Raw genomic sequence first — 19,397 nt, 5'->3', positions numbered from 1 at the left:
TCCATAATTCACACCAAAACACATCAATCAACAAACATCAAGTATGAACACGCCAAATACGACGAACACAAATCAACACAACATAACACCCAAATACATCAGACTTCATTTACTCATAATCATACACAAGTGACTTTAAATTCATTTTTCCCCAACTCGTTACATTCAACCCTAAGAAATTCCTTCTCACCCAACCACAGATAAGTCCCTAATGCAAACTAGAAGTTTGGAAGGAGCCCTTACCTTAACGTTAGCTTCAACGTGGTTTTCCGGTACCGCGAGTAAAGCCGGTAAAATCTTTGCTCGCAACGTCGCCTCCAAATTGGTCCCCTAGCACCGTGGCGTGGTAGTGAGCAACTTTCCCTTCTAACTCTTCGCGAAATGAAGCTTGGATCTAGAAGAAACGGAGGGGTTTGTGTTTGAATCTCAAATACCGTTTTTCTTCGTTTTCGGATCAAAGAGGAAGAGTGGAGTTGCGAAACCTTTGTTCTAACACTCACCCAACCTTGGGTTACTAGTTTTGAAGAAAAGAAAGCAACGAAATTGAAAATGGGAGAAGGAGGGAAATCGGTTCGCGGGTAGCAGAGGAAGAAAATGGAAAGTTTTCGATTTTCTTTCCTTTCTTTTTCTTTCCTTTGTTTTTCCTTTCTTCCTTTTTCCTTCTTTCCTTTTTTATACTCTTTTCTTTTCCTTTTCCTTCCTTCTAGTTTTCCTTTCTTTTTCCCTCCAAACAAACATATATATATAATAACCATAACTTAACAAATATCTCAAAATATCTAGATATTTGTTAAATTACCATTTCACCCGTAACGCATTAAATTCTCCGTAAAGGATTCACCGCACTTAATTCAATTTATTTATCGACGAGAAATTCTAATCGGCATCAAAATATCTTTTTGATTATAAAAACTCCAAAATATTATTAACTTTGGCTAAAAAGCCTCCGAGCCAAAATCCAAAATACACCAAAAATACATAAAGGGTACTTTAAAATTATGGGTCTTACAAAGACCACATACTCCACAATCTATACAATTTCTGATGATGATTCTAACCCTAAGTCATCACCACAAATTCCCAAACAACAACCACCACCTTCATCACAACCCTCCATACCCTCAAAACCCTTAACATCCCAAAAATCCCCTTCCAAGGTGATTCCACCCAAATCCATTCCCTCTCAAATTAAAATAAAGATTCCTTAATCCAAATCCTCTCCCACACTCTCTCAATTTCTGGCTTCTCAAAAATTGAAAAACCCTAATAAACCTACAAAGAAAACATCAAATCCAGAATGTTCTTCGTCTAATCCATCATCCCAAGAACGCTCTCCACTAAAAACTTCAAACCCAACACCCACAAAATCTTCTACCAAACCATCCTCTTCCAAAATCCTCATTCCTCCACTTATTCCATCGAAACTTCAAAAACTCTACAATGACAAATGGGCTCAAAGACCAATAGGCATTGATCGGGTTTTCATTTTTGAAAACCTCCAATATGAAGGTGCCTCCATTAAGCATCATATTAATGCCCTTGGATGGACTAATTTCCTTCAAATCTCTGATTGTTTCTATCCTAATGTAATCAGGGCCTTTTACTGCAAAGTTGAAGCTTTTACAGATAAATCACTCATTGTTTCAAAAATAAAAGGCATTGAAATACGCTTGAATCATTTCATTCTTGTTGATATCCTTCATGCCATCTAAAGGACCAATAATTTTTTGGAAAAAACTGGTATTCAACCTTAAACATTACCAAAGAGGAAGTGTTTCAAATGATGTTCATTGTTGGGTCCCCTTCCAAAGATTTTTAATAACATCAGTCAACACTCAATACTACCCATTATGGTAGCCGTAAAATAAAATTTACTTATTTAAACTAACTAATTGAAAACAACACGCATATATATAATAAAATTTTAAATAAAAAATGTCAATCATTTGACAAAGACATATAATATGATGTATGTTCTAAATCTAATCAACTCCAATGTTGTAAACGTCATGCATAAGCTATAGCCCATGATGTAGATTCATCACTACGATGCCTCTTCTAATGCCATGCAAATGGAGGTACAAACATGATGATTTCAATTTAACTTGAACCCAATGAATTTCATTAACAAAATCAATGCTGATAAGATGATCACGTGATAGGTCTCCATTGTGTGCATCCCTAAATGGAAAAAAAGTCAAACAAAGTTTTTCTCAATGTTACAAGAACAAGATTATATTTTGTTACTATTATGTAACCTATATCTCTATTCCAGAATTTCACTAGAAATATACAAGAATCATTTCAGTATAAGAATCACTCCAAAGAACAAAGGAAAAAGTTATGTTTCATAATTTATCAAGCAAGATCATTCTCCAAGTTGAGCAAGCATCAAGTACAAAACTGACAGATTGGATTAAACACCTCAGTTGTACTTTTTAGAAGCTTGCACACGAGATACAAAGCAGGGAATCACTTCAAACAGCTGTCAAACGAAGCTTAAACCTCAACACTCCTCAAAAGCAGAAATGAAGATCGTTCTTGGTTTTCATGAACATTCCTATTTTAAGGTTGATCTTATCCACTTACTGACACATGACAGTTGGACCATCCTCAACGGCCAAATGAGTTGTCTTAAGCCTTCTTAAAGTTTATAAAAAAAGCTTTAAGATGAAGGATAGATCAAAGCTTTAGGTGCAAAGCAATACATCACTCATACAATCATATTTGAAATCTCTTGAGCATCTCAATCATTTCACAAAGATTCAGTTCTGCTCTTAACTAGATTTCAGAATCAAATTTACTGCCTTCTAATCTAAGAATCTAATCCTAAACACTAGTTGAGCTTACTCAAACTCTATCAATCTCTTTAAATTATCACTTTGTAACTCAAGACTATATTGTTGAAATAGTTTGAGTAATTTGTAAAAATCCTTTTATAATTAAGCGGTAATGTGTAAAAATATTTTCTAAAGATTGAATGGTAACTTGTGGAAATCCTTTATGAGTTGAAAGGTAATACTTGGTAACATATCAAGATGGATCTGGAAAGGATGTGTGAAAACCAAGAACGATCTTGCTTTGAGCACTTAAAGGAATATCTCACAATTGTGAGGACTGGACGTAACTCGTTTTTGGTGAACCATGATATATCTCTGCGTGATATCTTTTTCCTTATCGCTATTTAGTTTTTATCTTCTAATCATATATTATATAGATAAGTTAAAATTGTGTATTTTCACTAACCAAGAGTGTTCTTCGTTTATAACCAAGATCAATCTTGAGTTAGATACTTTGAGTTTTAATAGGAATTTTTAAAAAGGGACAATTACAATTCAAATCCTTCTTCCTTGTAAGTGACATTGTTACTTCAATAAAGATGACACATTTGATAAGGTATTTTGTCATGTACCTTTTTCATGAGAATTTAAAAGTCAAGGTCTTTAATATTATGAAGTGAAACTACTTCATCCTCATATAGGTGGACTATATCATAAATATACCCATAATATGTATTCCAACAAATTCATGTTATATGTCTATTAAGGGTTAATCTCAATCTTTCAACTTTATACTAATGGTCTAACTACATCTACCTCTTTGAGATGTATCTATAGTTAAATACTTGCAATCACGTGAATAATATACTTTTACTATTGAAATCAAAACTTGATGCTACTCAAGTGTGAGTTGATTTCCGTAATTGCTGATTAATTAAATATGGGATAGAGTATCATCTCAATGATGTCTTCAACACCATGTCATCTGTAAGACCTGTCGTAAAAGAATTTGCAAGATTCTTTTCAATTCTTACAAACACTATGGAGATGACTCGTTTAAAATTAAATCACTTACATAGTTATGTCTGAAATCAATATGTTTTGATTTTCCATTATATATTTAGCTATATTTTTTATAGGGTAGACTTATAACTATCACAATTTTTGGATACTAGTGGTATTGCCTTTTTCCAAATAGGTATCTCATACAATAAATTTCTTAGCCATTCAACCTCTTTACTACTTACAGTCAAAGTAACAAATTTTGTCGCCATGATAGTGTCGATAACGTAAATTTGTTTCTTTAAAGCCCTAGAAACTATATCTCCACCAAAGTTGAAGATCCATCTACTTGCCCAAGCATAATCCTTAATATAAGTTAAGCAATTGGCATTAGTATATCCTGAAGTAGCAATGTCAATCACAAGAGAGAGGGGTTTGAATTGTGACCTTTTTAAATTTTTGATTAATGTGCTTAATTTAAATTAACCCAAGATCAATCTTGATTGAAATAAAATGTCCAAAAAGTTCAGGATATGTTAGAAGTAAATAGAACAAACTAATATATAATGAAGTGTGATTTATGTGTGCAAATAATTAAAGATCAGAGATAAAAATATCACACACAAAAAGTATATTGGTTCATCCAACTAGGGATAGTCTAGTCCTCACAACCGTGAGATTTTCACTATGTGCTTCAGAATCAGAATGTTCTCCTTCACACTTTTTCTCTTGATCACGCCTTGATCAATTACAATCTCCACCTTTCAACCTAGAAAGGATTTTTACAATCACCTTTCAGCCTTGAAAGGATTTTTACAAACACACTAAATCTAACATAAAAAAGATAGACTTGAGTTATAAATTATGTGTATGATAAAAATGTTTGGGATCTTGAAACTTCTCAAACTTGTTTGAGATAAATAAAGACAAACTCAGTAAATGACGATACAAAAATAAAGTGAAGAGAGTTGGAGTTTTCTTAAAGATTATTTGACTTGTTATTACTTGAACAAGTGTTGGTAGATTTGTAAATTGAACTCTTGCCTTCATCTTCCAATTGATCTTCAATTTATAGATGATAAAAGACTTTGATTATTCAGTTTAAACTGAATATAGTCATTAAACACACTTCCCAAGTGTTAGATATATTTTAAAGCAATTAAACATGTGTTTATATTGTTGTCCAAAACTTTCTTGACAAACGAAGAACGTTCTTGCTTTTGGGTCTGATGGAAAACGTGAATGAGTGAGTCAATGAGTTGTGAAATGTTAGTTGATACAGTTTTAAATCTGATTTATGTCATAACTTTTTGCAAAATAATGTAAATACAATGTACTTGTGTTCTTGCTCACAACTCATCAATTTGAAGAACAATCTTGTGGTTGTTTTCCTCTTTTGGGCATTTAATTCGAGTTTTGGGCTTTAGCACTTCTTTATGAAGTCTTGATACTCTTTAAAAGTGTGGTTTAGACTGTGGAAAATTATATGTTTTACTTATGCCTTTAAAAGAGAATAACAAGAATGTTCTTATGTAAAACCATAATATTCTTTGTTTCTATTTTGTATGATTGCTAAATTTTGACAGCTGTTGTGTGTCATGTTTTTCTGCTTTGTACGTGTGTTGCTTTTTGGATAGATGCAATGTAAGTATTTATGTCGTTGTTGTACTTTTTAATCATAAATTTGGAGATTGATCTTGATTTTAGTTCTTGATATTTTGCTTTGCCTTTGTTGATCCTCTTTGAATGAATTTTTCCAAAACGATCTTGAGTATATAATTCTATATCTTTGATAATGAAGACTGGTTATTTTTTCTGAAGACTAATAAACCAAAATGATATTGATTTAATGATAACTTTGTTCTTTTGCAGACTAGAATGTTCTTGGATTGATCATTATTGAATGTATTGAAAATCAGAATGATCTTCGTTTTTCTAGATTTCTATTTTTAATACACCAGAATGATCTTTGTTTCTCAGACTTCTATTTTTAATGAACCAGAATTATCTTCATTTTTTCAGAAAGATCTTGTCATCAATTTCGAATTTAGTTAAGACATGATTTGCTTTGATTTATATCATGGTGTAATCATTGATTATTATAATAATTGATATATGGTATATTCTTTTTGAGATTATTTCATTATTGAGTATATATTTATGCACTTTGATGATATGAATGGCTTCTTGCTTGTTCACTTATGCAATTCATCTTCCTTGAATAAAACTCAAGTACAATCATTAGTAGATCATCATTCATAAAACTTAATCATTTATTTCATAAGGTTTGGTGTCATTAAAATATACTTAAAAAAAGGTTTTTACCTCAACAATCTCTCATTTTTTTATGATGACAAACATTTTGAATAAAACTTAAGTTTTATAGATGAATATAAATAAAATGCAAGAATGTTCAAAGATATGTAAATAAACTCCCCCTAAACACACGCAAGAGTTTAATTCTTATCATTCTAATTAAACTCCCCCTAAACATATGCAAGAAGTTTATTCTTAACATTCTTCATTAATTACTTTCATCATATATCTATCATATATTTCTTTCCCCCTTTTTGCATCTATCAAAAAGGTTGGGGAATAAAAATGAAGTACAAATGTAGGGAGCAATAACATGAATATATTGCACATAGAAATCATGTGTTTGATCAATGCATTCATATATCAAAATTGTCAAGTTTGTGTTTCACATCAAGAATCATACCATGTATGATGATCAATAATCATTTTAGTCAATATTGCAATCAAGATATGGATAATGATAACAAAAGCAATATGAGATAATTATATGCAAGTATTTTAACACACTAGAAAAAAAAGTCAATGAATATATATTCTTCTCATTTTTAGAAAAACAATGATTTGACTTCAGTTTAAAACAAAAAGAATATTTTCTAATAACTCCCCCTAAATATTATGAAATTAATATTATCTAATATTTCAATGTTCCATAACACAAGTAAGATGTCTCTTTGATATTTGTCCTCTTTCACAAGAGACAATATTTTAATTTGAACATGATCATGCTTATTGTTATAAATATATCCATTTTTCATTTTTAGAAGAACTAGAGAGAATGAGCGCATACGGGGAAGCAAAATACGATGAAGATGACATCATGTCAAATATAATTTATCTTTTTACAAAACATTCTTATGCTAATAATGTTTGTATTTTACGAAACATTCTTATGCTAATAAATGAGATTGATGCAGGCTAATAAATGAGATGACATCGAAAATTTATCTCTTTACAAGACATTCTTATGCTAATAGATGAGATTGAAGCAAGCTTTAGATGACCTTTCTGAGTTCGTCATTCATAGCTTGGACTTTCTCTTTTTCTCCTTTTTCTTTACAAAGTTGTTCTTTTAATCAATCACATTTTTTAGCAAGAAAATTTGAATCACATAAAAGATTATCAAATTCTTTTTCCATTTGTTCACATAAAGGACATAGTTTAGAGATGGTTACCTCATTTGAATCACATTAAATATTTTTAAATTCTTTTACAATCAACTTTCAGCCTTGAAATAATTTTTACAAACACACTCAATCTAACATAAATGATATACTTGAGTTACAAATGATGTGTATGATAAAAATGTTTGGAATCTTGAAACTTCTCAACACTTGTTTGAGATAAATAAAGACAAACTTAGTAAATGATGATACAAAAATATAGTGAAGAGAGCTGAAGTTTTCTTGAAGAGTTTTAGACTTTTTATTACTTGAACAAGTGTTGGTAGATTTGTAAATTGAACTGTTGCCTTCATCTTCTAATTGATCTTCAATTTATAGATGATAAAAGGCTTTGAATATTCAGTTTAAACTGAATATAGTCGTTGGGCACACTTTTATTTGAAAGTAATTAAACATGTGTGTATACTGTTGTCCAAAATATTATAGACAAACGAAGAACGTTCTTGCTTTTGGATCTGATGGAATACGCCAATGAGTGAGTGAATGAGATGTGAAATGTAAGTTGGTACAGTTTTAAATCAAATTTATGCAGAACTTTCTGCAGAATAATGTAAGTACAATGTACTTGTGTCCTTGCTCATGGGCTTTGTTCGAACCAAATAGGTTTTACATTTAGAGTTTTGATGTTAACAAAATTATTTTATCAAAACAATATATTTGACTTCAAAGAGTATAAAAGGATATTCATAATTTGGAAGAAAATTTAAAATAAGATTTGATTCAAATTTATAATTAAAGAAAATCTAAAATAAGATTTGATTCAAAATTATAATTGATGACAATCTAAAATAAAATTTGATTCAAATTTATAATTGAAGAAATTTTTTGACCAAGTTGAAAAGAAGATATAGTCAAGATTTGAAGAATATTTGAAGAAGATTTGATCAACATTTGAGGAAGATTTAAATAAGATTTGTAGAAGATTTGATCATGATTTGAAGAAGATTTTATTTGAAGAATATTCAAACTCAATCTACACAAAAATGGAGCATAATCAATTTGAAGAATTTACAAACTCGATCTATACAAAATAGAAATAGAATCAATTTGAAGAATTTAAAAACTAAATCTGAACAAGATACAATTCAAAATTAAACAAGGACTATATTGAAGCTCAAATTTTCCCTATAAATAGACACTCAAGGCAGTAGGAGAAAAACATCGAAAAACATAAAAGAGTAGAAGAAATCAAGCTCAAATTTCTCAACTCATCTTTGAGTTCAAAGAGAGAAACATTTGTTCAGGTTATAAATATTTTCTAAGTGTTCTTTTCTTAGAGTGTGAGAGTTATTATTATTATCATCTTTGTTAGAAGCAACTACTCAAGTTCCAATCTTTTGTATCCAACCCGATAGTTTAACTTCTTCTTCAATCTGGGTTGTCATGTTGTTAGAAAAAGACTTGGCTTGCAGGATCAAGGTGGTTACTGTTAAGACAAAATCTCAATTTAATATTTTGATGAAAACAAACAAAAAGTAAATTAAGAATGTTAATTATGATTCTAAATGTTATGTTAATGTAACTTATGCTTTTGAGTGTATTAATAAAAGATAGGATCCAAGCAAAGCAAAGAATAAATCAGCATGAAAAGCAAAAATCTGAACAAACAAGAACGGAAAACATTCTTGACAAAATCGGGAAAACGGAGAATGTTCTTCAGGTCCAAGAATGATCAAGTCAGCTTCAAGAACAATCAATCTCCACTAGTTAAAAGAAGTTTTAGAATCTAGATTTTACATCTATATCATCAAACTAGGCAAGGAACAAACTGAGATGATCAGATTCAAAGAAACTATTCGAATCACCAAGAGAGAAGATCACAAATTAGCAAGACTAGACATATCTGAACATTCTTGACATCATTATGGCCAACGGTCTGAAAAAAGAAAAATGTTCTGGTTATTAAAACTGAAGTCTAGAAAAACAGAGAGCGTTCTCCTTTTCACAGCTTTAAATCCAAGAACGTTCTGGTTTTGACGGCATTAATCCAAGAACATTCTGGTTTACAAAGAACAAAGTCTTTTTTAGTTTAAGATCGATCTGGCAATGAAAGTACATCCATCTACATCGCAAATTTCCAGTATTTACTACAAATGAACATAATAAGATACTCAAGATAATTATGGGCATATTCAAGAGAAAATGATCAACAAAAGCAAAACAATGCATCAAGAATAAAAAGCAAGATTAATCTCCATAGTTGATAGCTTGCAATCGACATGAACATTTTTGGTTTGTTGATAAACCAATCCTTATTACGAAGGTATCAGAAGTAGGTACACAAAGACCATACGAAAAATATCTACTCCAAAAGATTAACAAAGGCAAAAGCTAAGCATCAAGAACTAACAAGCAAAATCAAATCAGTTTTTAATGCAAGGAAAGCTCTTGCAAATCGCGAATGGATTTTCAGTACATATACTAGGCATGTACAGCTTTCATATGGGAAAAATGATCACTCAAAAGGATCAAAGACATAACTCAAAGCAAAAGTGTCAAATGATCATTCTCCAGTAGTGTAACATCAGTCTCCAAATTGATAAACATTTTCCAACTTGTTACACATAATTTTCAGCAGCAAACATCTTTTTCCAGAATGATCAAATCAGTCTCCAGAATGATCAGACCAGTCTTCAGATTGATTATCAATCTCCAGGATGTTCAAGACTAAGTCTCCAAATTGATCATCAATCTCCATAATTTTCAATAAACATTCTACATCATTTCATCATCCTTCTTCACCTTGTTTTGTGCGTACCAAAAAACCATATTGAACTGATCTCATCAATCATATAACTGAAGATTAAAATATCATTAAACAAGATCATAGTTGTCCAAGAATGAAGAAATCCAAACCAATCAAGTAGAACTCAAAAGTGTTCAAAGACTTCAACATTTTTTAATCATAAAATCTGGTATTTGATCAAAACTGACATAGCACTACCAACAACTCTTTTGACCATTATTAAATGCTCTAAAACACCTATAAAAGATAGGACAAGCTCAAGAAAAAATCAGAGCATAAGTACTAAGCAATACATTATTCATTTCAATCATACTTGAATTTCTCTCACTCACACACATTGAATCAGTTCTGATTTTTCCCATTCAATTCCTATAATCATTCTCATGTACTTCTATGTAAAATAATCAGAACTCAAACAAGTGTTGAGCCTTCTCAGATTCTAACAAAACAATCTCATCATTATTGTAAAAATCGAACTATAAGATGTTAGTATAGTTCGGGTATATTGTAAGAAATCCTATCAAGGTTAATAGGTGGCCTGATTGAACTCCTTTTTGGGTGGAAAGGTTTTAACTTTGTAACAGATCAATGTTGATCTGAGCTAAGTGTTGTAAAACCAAGAAGGTTCTTTGTTTTGAACACTTAGTGGAAAAATCTCACAATTGTAAGAACTGGACGTAATCCAGGTTGGGTAAACCAAGATATATCCTTGTGTGGTATCTCTTCCCCTATCTATTTACTTTCAATTTGATTGATTATCAAGTTAAATACATAAACTGAATTACTAATTTTAACTAACTAAGAGCGTTCTATGTTTTCTGATTAAAACCAAGAACGTTCTTCGTTTTCTATTTTCACAACCAAGATCAATCTTGAGTTATTTTCTTAAGTTTTTAACATGAAATTTTAAAAGGGTGAATTTACAATTCAACCCTCCTTTCTTGTAAATTGCATTGCTACTTCAGTTACTTCCATATTAAATCTGGGGTTGTCAAGTTGTTAGGAGAAGACTTGGCTTGTAGGGTCAAAATGGCTAGTTCCTCAAAAGTCTGGGGTTGTCAGGCTATTTGGGAAGACTGACTTGGAGGGTCACGTGCTTTGTAATTAAAGGTATTTGAATTAGTGGATTAAAGCCTTTTGAATGAAGGGATTGAATGTAGCAAAGTAAGTGGTGAACCAAGATAAATATATGAGTTAAATTATTTATGCTTTCATTGTTTACTGCTTCTGAATCTAATTGCTTCTTATCTAAGTAATTCATAAACACCAACCAACCTTCATCAAATTAGCAAAAAGTTATCAATTTTATCAAAGACAATTTAACCCCCTTTATCATGTTTGCGCCTTCAGGCTTGACCACTTCTTTGAGTACTCTTGATACTCCTTAAATTGTGGTTTAGATTGTGAAAAATTATTTGTTTTAATTATGCCTTTAAAAGAGAATAACCAGAATGTTTTTTTGTAAAACCAGAACATTATTCGTTTCTGTTTTGTATGAGTGTTGGATTTTGACAACTGTTGTTTGTCATGCTTTTCGGCTCTATACACGTGTTGCTTTTTGCAGAGGTGCAATGTTAGTATTTCTGTCCTTGTTGTACTTTTTAATCATAAATATGGGGATTGATCTTGCTTTTTGTTCTTGATGTTTTGCTTTTCCTTTGTTGATCCTCCTTGAACGAATTTTTCCAAAATGATCTTTTGTATATAATTCTATTGCTTTCACAATGAAGGTTGGTAATTTGTGATGAAGACTGACAACCTAAAACGATCTTGATTTAACGATAACTTTGTTCTTTGGCAAACCAGAATGTTCTTGGATTGATCATTATTGAATGTAGTGAAAACTAGAATGATCTTCGTTTTTCAAGATTTCTGTTTTTAATAGGCCAAAATGATCTTCATTTTTCAGACTTCTATTTTTAATAAACCAGGATGATGTTCATTTTTCCAGAATGATTTTGTCATAAATTTCCAATTTAGTTAAGACATGATTTGCTTTTATTTATATCACGGTGTGATCATTAATTGTTGTATGAATGTATTTGATCACCTTCTTCATGAAGATGTTATATTGAAGATGTAATAATCATTCTCTTGAATAATTGATACATGATATATTATTTTTGAGATTCTTTCATTATTGAGTAGATACTTATGCACTTTGATGATGTAATGACTTCTTGCTTGTTCAGTTTTGCAATTAATCTTCCTTAAATAAAACTCAAGTGCAATCATTAACTAGTAGATCACCATTCATAAAACTTAATCATTTATTTTATAAGGTTTGTTGACATTAAAACATATATAAAAGAAGATTTGTACCTCAACATATCCTTCCAAAATTGAAGGTTATCGATTATAGGTTAAACTATAGTTAATTATTCCTTTCAAATATCTTAATACACTACTAACATCATGTCATTGATGTTTTTTACTTGGATTACTTGTGTACCGACTTAACCTACCAACAACATACGCTATATCATGTTTTGTACAAGTCATGGCATACATCAAACATCATATTACCTTTGAAAAATCTAGTTGTTCTACAAAACATCATTAATGTGGTTGTAAACTAACATTTGGTCAAATGTGGTGTAGAGACAAATTTGCAATCAAAATTATCAAATTTCTATTGCACTTTCTCAATATAGTGAGATTGAGATAAATTAATACTCGCACCATCTCATTTGATTTTAATTCCTAAAATTACATCTGTTGCACATGAATATTTTATAGGTTTAAATATGTCTTTGGTACATGCAAATATGCTTCATTTTGATTTTAGTCCCCATAATTATTAATTTTTTATACCCTATAAATTCTATCAAGTTTTAAAAAGCTCCTTTATGAATCATTTTTAGTAAAAAAATAGTGACATGGCTAATTTTAGATGAAGTGGCACATGGTGACCGTGTAATTGTTGTTGACTAGACAACATTTAATATTTAAAATTCATTTTATTAATTCATTTAATCATTTAATAAAAAACTTAAAATTAATTAACTAACCAATAAACCAATTTAATAATAAAAACTCAATAATCTTCATCTTCAACCCCAAATTTTTTAATAAAAAATCAACAATCTTCATCTTCAAACCCAATTTCTTCATCTTCAAATCTCAAATTCTTATACTTGGATCCAAACCCTAAAAATTTCTTCATCTTCAAACCCTAAAATTTATAGACATTAGAGAGCGTTTTATAAATTTAATTTTTCAATAACTTCTGTTTAAATTTTATTTCTTGCGAAGATCTCTTATTATCTAATCTCTTTGTAATCTCCTGCATTTACCTTACTGGAATTGATATCTTAAGGCATAAAAAAAATGCACCGGTCAACAATATATATCATGAACAAAGCAATATAAAATCTTTCTGCAAATGATTTTTCAATCATGTGTATTGTAGAATTTTGAATTTTGATAAGTTATTTTGTGTTTAAGTAATAAATTTTTACTATTAACAGGTAGATGTGTCGAATCTCATAGGACAATGTCATCTTATTATTAATACTACTATTTTGTGTATAAACAGGCAGTACTATTGTATTATATGACCGCAAGATGCTTCGGAACTTCAGAAAAGACGACACAACTGGAAAAAGAAATTTTGAGGGTTTCAAGATGAAGAAATTTATAGGATTTGGATCTAAATATAAGAATTTACGATTTGAAGATGAAGAAATTGGGTTTGAAGATGAAGATTTTTGAATTTTTATTAAAAAATTTGGGGTTGAAGATGAAGATTATTGAGTTTTTATTATTAAATTGGTCTATTGATTAATTAATTAATTTTAAGTTTTTTATTAAATGATTAAATAAATTAATAAAATTAATTTTAATTTTAAATATTAAATGTTGTCTACTCAACAACAATTACACAATCATCATATGTCACTTCATCTAAAATTAGTCATGTCACCATTTTTTTACTAAAAAATATTCATAAATGACTTTTTTAAAATTTGTTAGAATTTGCAAGAGTATACATCAAACAAAAAAAATTACATGGACTAAAATCAAAATGAAGCATATTTGTAAGGACCAAAAAATATTTAAACCTATTTTATATTAATAAAAAATGGATATGAATGTTTTAGTTTTTTCTGCCTCGTGTAAATCAGTGTCAAAGGTTAACAAATCATCCAAATATAAACAATTCATAACACATTTTTCATTGTGAAATTTACAATAAATACACTTGACAAATTCATTTATTTTGTATCCATTAGTGATCAAACTTTTGTTGTCATTATTTAGGTGCTTGTTTTAACCCATATAAAAATTTAGTCAATTTACACACTTCATGTTCTTGTCATTTGTTGATAAATCTTTTATATTGTTTTACATACACTTCTTCATCTAGATTTTGAACTTGTCAAAGTATCTTTTCTCTTTTATTGTCTTTTTACTTCTTCTAGGTTCATAGTTTTTCTCTTTTCTAAAGATTTGTCATATTTCTTATACTTCATGGTTCTTTTGAAATTCTTCCATAAAAGAAGGAGAAAAGGTGGCAAAATGGATGAATTGCATGAATATGGATTTGGATTTTAGTAGATGAATCAAAATAATTCATTAATTCATTTACAATCTACTAAAAGTTCTTAAAAAATCTTCAATTCAATCAATCTATAAAAAATAAAACCATCTAATCAATCCATTATCACATCTTCATGGATGTATATCTATCAAATTCACTTAATACTTTTTTAATATTATAACAAATTATATACCTATTATTATTCCTAAAATTATTTGTTTATTATTTAAAAATAAATAAATATTAGTAAAACTCTTTTCATATTATTTTTAAATATAAAACTATTTTAAAAATATTAAAAATATAGAAAACCACTATTTTTAACTATTTAAAAAAATAGTTTTGTTATATTATTTTGAAAAAATAGTTTATTATTATTTTGAAAAAATAGTTTATTATTATTTTTTAAATAGATAACTAATTTATTAATTAATAATTAAGTAATAAAGGTGGTGGTCGGCGGCAGTGCTTCGTCAGCCACAATTATTAAGAAAATATATTTTTTATTAATAAAATTTTGTTTTATAATAAAAATAAATCATAATTTAAATTTTTTTTAAATATAATAAAGATATTAGTAATAAAATAATATTCAAAAATTCTGATTTTTCTATGAAAAAATTTAGAATTAAATAGTTTTAAAATAATTATAAAAAAAAACAATTTTGAAAGTAGTTTATAAAAAAAGTTAAATAAATATATCGTATTTTCTTAAAATCATATATATATATATATATATATATTTTTTTTTTTAAATGTAAGCCACTAAATTTTATTAAATTAATTATGTCATCCATTGGAATTTGAGAAAAAGTTTGATGGATTTGATCACTTCATATTTTAAATGAATCGATTGGATCCAATCCATTAATATTTATATTAGAGAGTGGATGGATTTATAGTTGGATGAATTGAACATATGATGGATAATTAGATCAAATTTCCATCCCTAAAAAGGAATTTGTTTATTATGGAGGATACAACAATATTTTCATTCACATGCATTTGTTTCATTATATCTATTATAGACCATTTTATAATTATTGAAATGAGAAATAAGAAATTTCTTACTTGTAGTGTTTTCTTGCATGTAACTCATAGTCATCATTGTTCCACTTACTTGTAGTGTTTTCTTGCATGTAGCTCATAGTCATCATTGTTTCACTTCTGCCTCTTTTGTTTCTTCTTCCTTTTTATAATGACGTTGTTGTATTTAGAACATATACCAACTTCAAAGTTATAAGAATGAATTTCATTTTTTTGTTCTGCCAACGGTTAAAGTTGCCTCTATTGAATTATCCTACTTCACAAAATCAGAACTCATATCTTTATTTGTGATGCAACCCTTGATTAAAAACAATTGAACCTAAATATTATTGGATTTTGTTGGTGAAGATGTTGCAACACTTGAACATTGACGTTGATTGCACTTAGAATTTCAAAGTGTGTGTATTACACTAAACTTTAAATTCGATTCTCCCCACTAATCAAATGCAAATGTGATGAACAACAAATCTGTGATTTGTACTAACACACCAAACCTATCTTTCAATAGTATTTTACAAAATAATATTTCTTGCACTTCATTCATGCATTAGAGAAGAGAAAGATGATTTAGCATATGAAAAATGGATAAGGAAATATTGATAATGGCCAAATTTGTGTTTTTATTTGGCCTAGAATGACACAATTTATAGAAACATATAAGACACTCTAAGAAGAGATAGAACTTTTAAAAAAATGTTCTATCATTTAATTTACGAACAATCATATAGTTACAACATTTACTACTAAATGATATATTGTAATGGCCTAGTGGTTACAATATGCACTAGTTCATACATGTATCAATTTTGAATTATGGGTTTTGCGATTTTGTTGTTTTAATATTCAAAATTAAAACCGAGTAATATTAAAAACAATTGTGCTTGGGGATCGACCCCACGACCAACAACATTGATGTTGATATTCATAAATATGTATATGTATTAACATACTCGACTCTAACAATTTAATATTTTGAATGAATTGTGAATTTTTGAATACTTGAATGTGAGGTTTCCCTATGATGGCTAAGTCTATGATGCAAAAAGTAATTTTAATGAAGATTTTGAATTCGTTACTAAGATTAGGGTTTTGGCCTCAAAACACAAACCAATGTAACATAAATTAGTTTTTGTAATGCACAACTTAATTAATTTAATAATTTTTTAGCTTAAAAAATCGAATAAATGATGATTTAATTGATTAGCTCAGGAAAAAGCATGAGGAAACTTAAGTAGGTACAATTTAATTGAGTAACTCAATTAAATAATTGATTAATGCAATATCCTATTCAATTAACTGTTAAATGACAACACTTTAAGACTTATAACCATCCTATATTGATGTCTAGACATTCAAACATCTAATAAATTATACATATGATACAAACAAGACCATACAAATAGGGATGTGGATGTGGCAACATCTACTTCTAACAACTTTCCAAAACTTTGTAACCAATCTTTCTGCCGAATATGTAGTGTTGCAATAACACTTGACTTCCACAGATGAAATACAAACAAGACCATACAAATTGGGATGTGACAACATCTCCTTCAAACGATTTTCCAAAGTTTGTAACCAATCTTCCTGCCTAATATGTAGTTTTGCAATAACACTTGACTTCCATAGATAAAATATTCATGATTCCTCCTTGTTAAAGAGAATGAATGTTGGGATATGTGAAGACTAGTATCTTCCTCTTCATTGATATTACCTTTGAGCTCTTCATGAAAAACATCCACAAACCACTCCATCTTAATTTGGTTTGTCCTTCCGTATGGTAATCAACTTCTTCTAGAGACCTAGTCATAATATCTTTGTACTCTAGAGGTAAGGATGAGTCGTTAGGAAAAAATGATATCCACCTTTGGGATCATCGTTAATTGGGACTCTATGCTAATGGACTGAGAATATTGCTACATTACTGACCCTGATATGGTTAAGTTAAAAAAGAAAAAAAACCAATATGTTTATGTAAGATTCAAGCCATCATTGTATGTTTGGATAAAATTACTCTCTGTAGTATAAAAAATACAATGTGAAAGTCTATTGTGTTTTCAAACATGGATATACAATCACAAAGCCTTTATTGAAACACTTCAAAATCCAAAACGTATTTTAAAATTTCAGAAAACCCTATATTAAAACTCATATGTCTTTGTCCAAAAAAATCAATAACATAAGAACACATACAATGAAATTTTCTGATATGATTCTTCCATTCCAAAATCAAACAACACAATAAAAATCTCATCTATTTTGTACCTATTTGGATTGACTTGTTTGAGTTTATCTAATGATATAAATACTCACAAGTTTATTTGAGATAGCTTATAGAAACTTCTTATGACATATCTATAAGTTGTTTTCAACTAATATTCAAAAACTATCTATAATAGCTAATGAAAACAACGCATAACTTATATAAAAATAGTTTCTTTAATTTATCTTGTGTTATAAAAATAGCTTATAGATAAGCGCTTATGTTATAAGTTGTTAAGTAAATTGTTTATCCAAAGAGAGTCTTTATCTTTAAATGTTTTTATATTATATATTTTTATATGTTAGATAAATAAATAAAAAATAAATACATAATATATGAAGTTTTAAACACCCACTTTCTATTAAATTACGAGTAAACAATCATCTTAATCTATAATATATGTGAGTTGTTGTCACTAAAATATTAAAATTGTATATATATCCCTAATATTTTTTTTATTTGTAATTTTATGGACTAAATTAACCAATAGAAAATACATTTGATGATTAAATTGACTATTAAAGACATATTTGATAATCAAAATGACTAACAAAATAATATATTTTTGTAATAATTTAGATAGATTCAAAGACTATTGTGACAATACTTTTCACATCGAAAAACCAAAATGATAGTTTATTCATTAAATTACCATTTTATTAATAATAAATCAACACCTTTTATATTTTTAAAATGATTACATCTTAATGGACATATATTAAATTAGTTTTATAGTAATGAGATTCAAATTCAAATGCGATCGAATGACAATCTTCCATTTTTCTCTAATATCATCAATTTTAAAATACAATTACAAAAGTAGAATAATATGAAAATAGTAAACTTTTATTAGAGACTAGTATAAAATTAATTTATGCTAACACAATAATAAATGATTTAATTTGTATATACTATTATCATAAAAATATTATTGCTTGTGAATCCAATCATATCACATTTAGAGATATTTACGGAATTATTTTAAAAACAAACATATTAAAAAGATGTTATGATATAATTTTTTTGAGTTTATAAATGAAGTGATAAATATTATTAGAAACTCATATATACGACTTTGAGATCCTAAATTCAAATCTGAAACATGGTTCATCAAAATAATATTAATATTTTTTAGTTGAATTACATCTTAAAAACTATATATAATTTAATTTGATACATATGTAACAAGTTTTACACTATCAATACATCTATAAAAGTTAATCCGATAAACAAACAATCAAAACACCACAAAAACAATTTCACATAAATAACCCTACCTTTTTTTGTGAAAAATAAATACCCTGTTCTTTTTTTTAAGTGTAAAAAAAATAATAAATATTATCATAAATTCTTACATAATTATACGATCTCATATTTAAACTCAGAACAAAATATTCAATTTAACAATATCAAAATTTGTTAATAAAACTAAGGTTTAAGGAAATAATTACTCTACTATATACATACAACAACAATAAAAATGTATTATAGCATAATTATAATAATATTTTAAAATTCG

This window comes from Cicer arietinum, chromosome 4 (assembly GCF_000331145.2).
Source record: "Cicer arietinum cultivar CDC Frontier isolate Library 1 chromosome 4, Cicar.CDCFrontier_v2.0, whole genome shotgun sequence".
NCBI classification, from domain to species: domain Eukaryota; kingdom Viridiplantae; phylum Streptophyta; class Magnoliopsida; order Fabales; family Fabaceae; genus Cicer; species Cicer arietinum.
The sequence above is the reverse complement of the archived record's forward strand: the minus strand, read 5'-3'. Positions refer to the sequence as shown.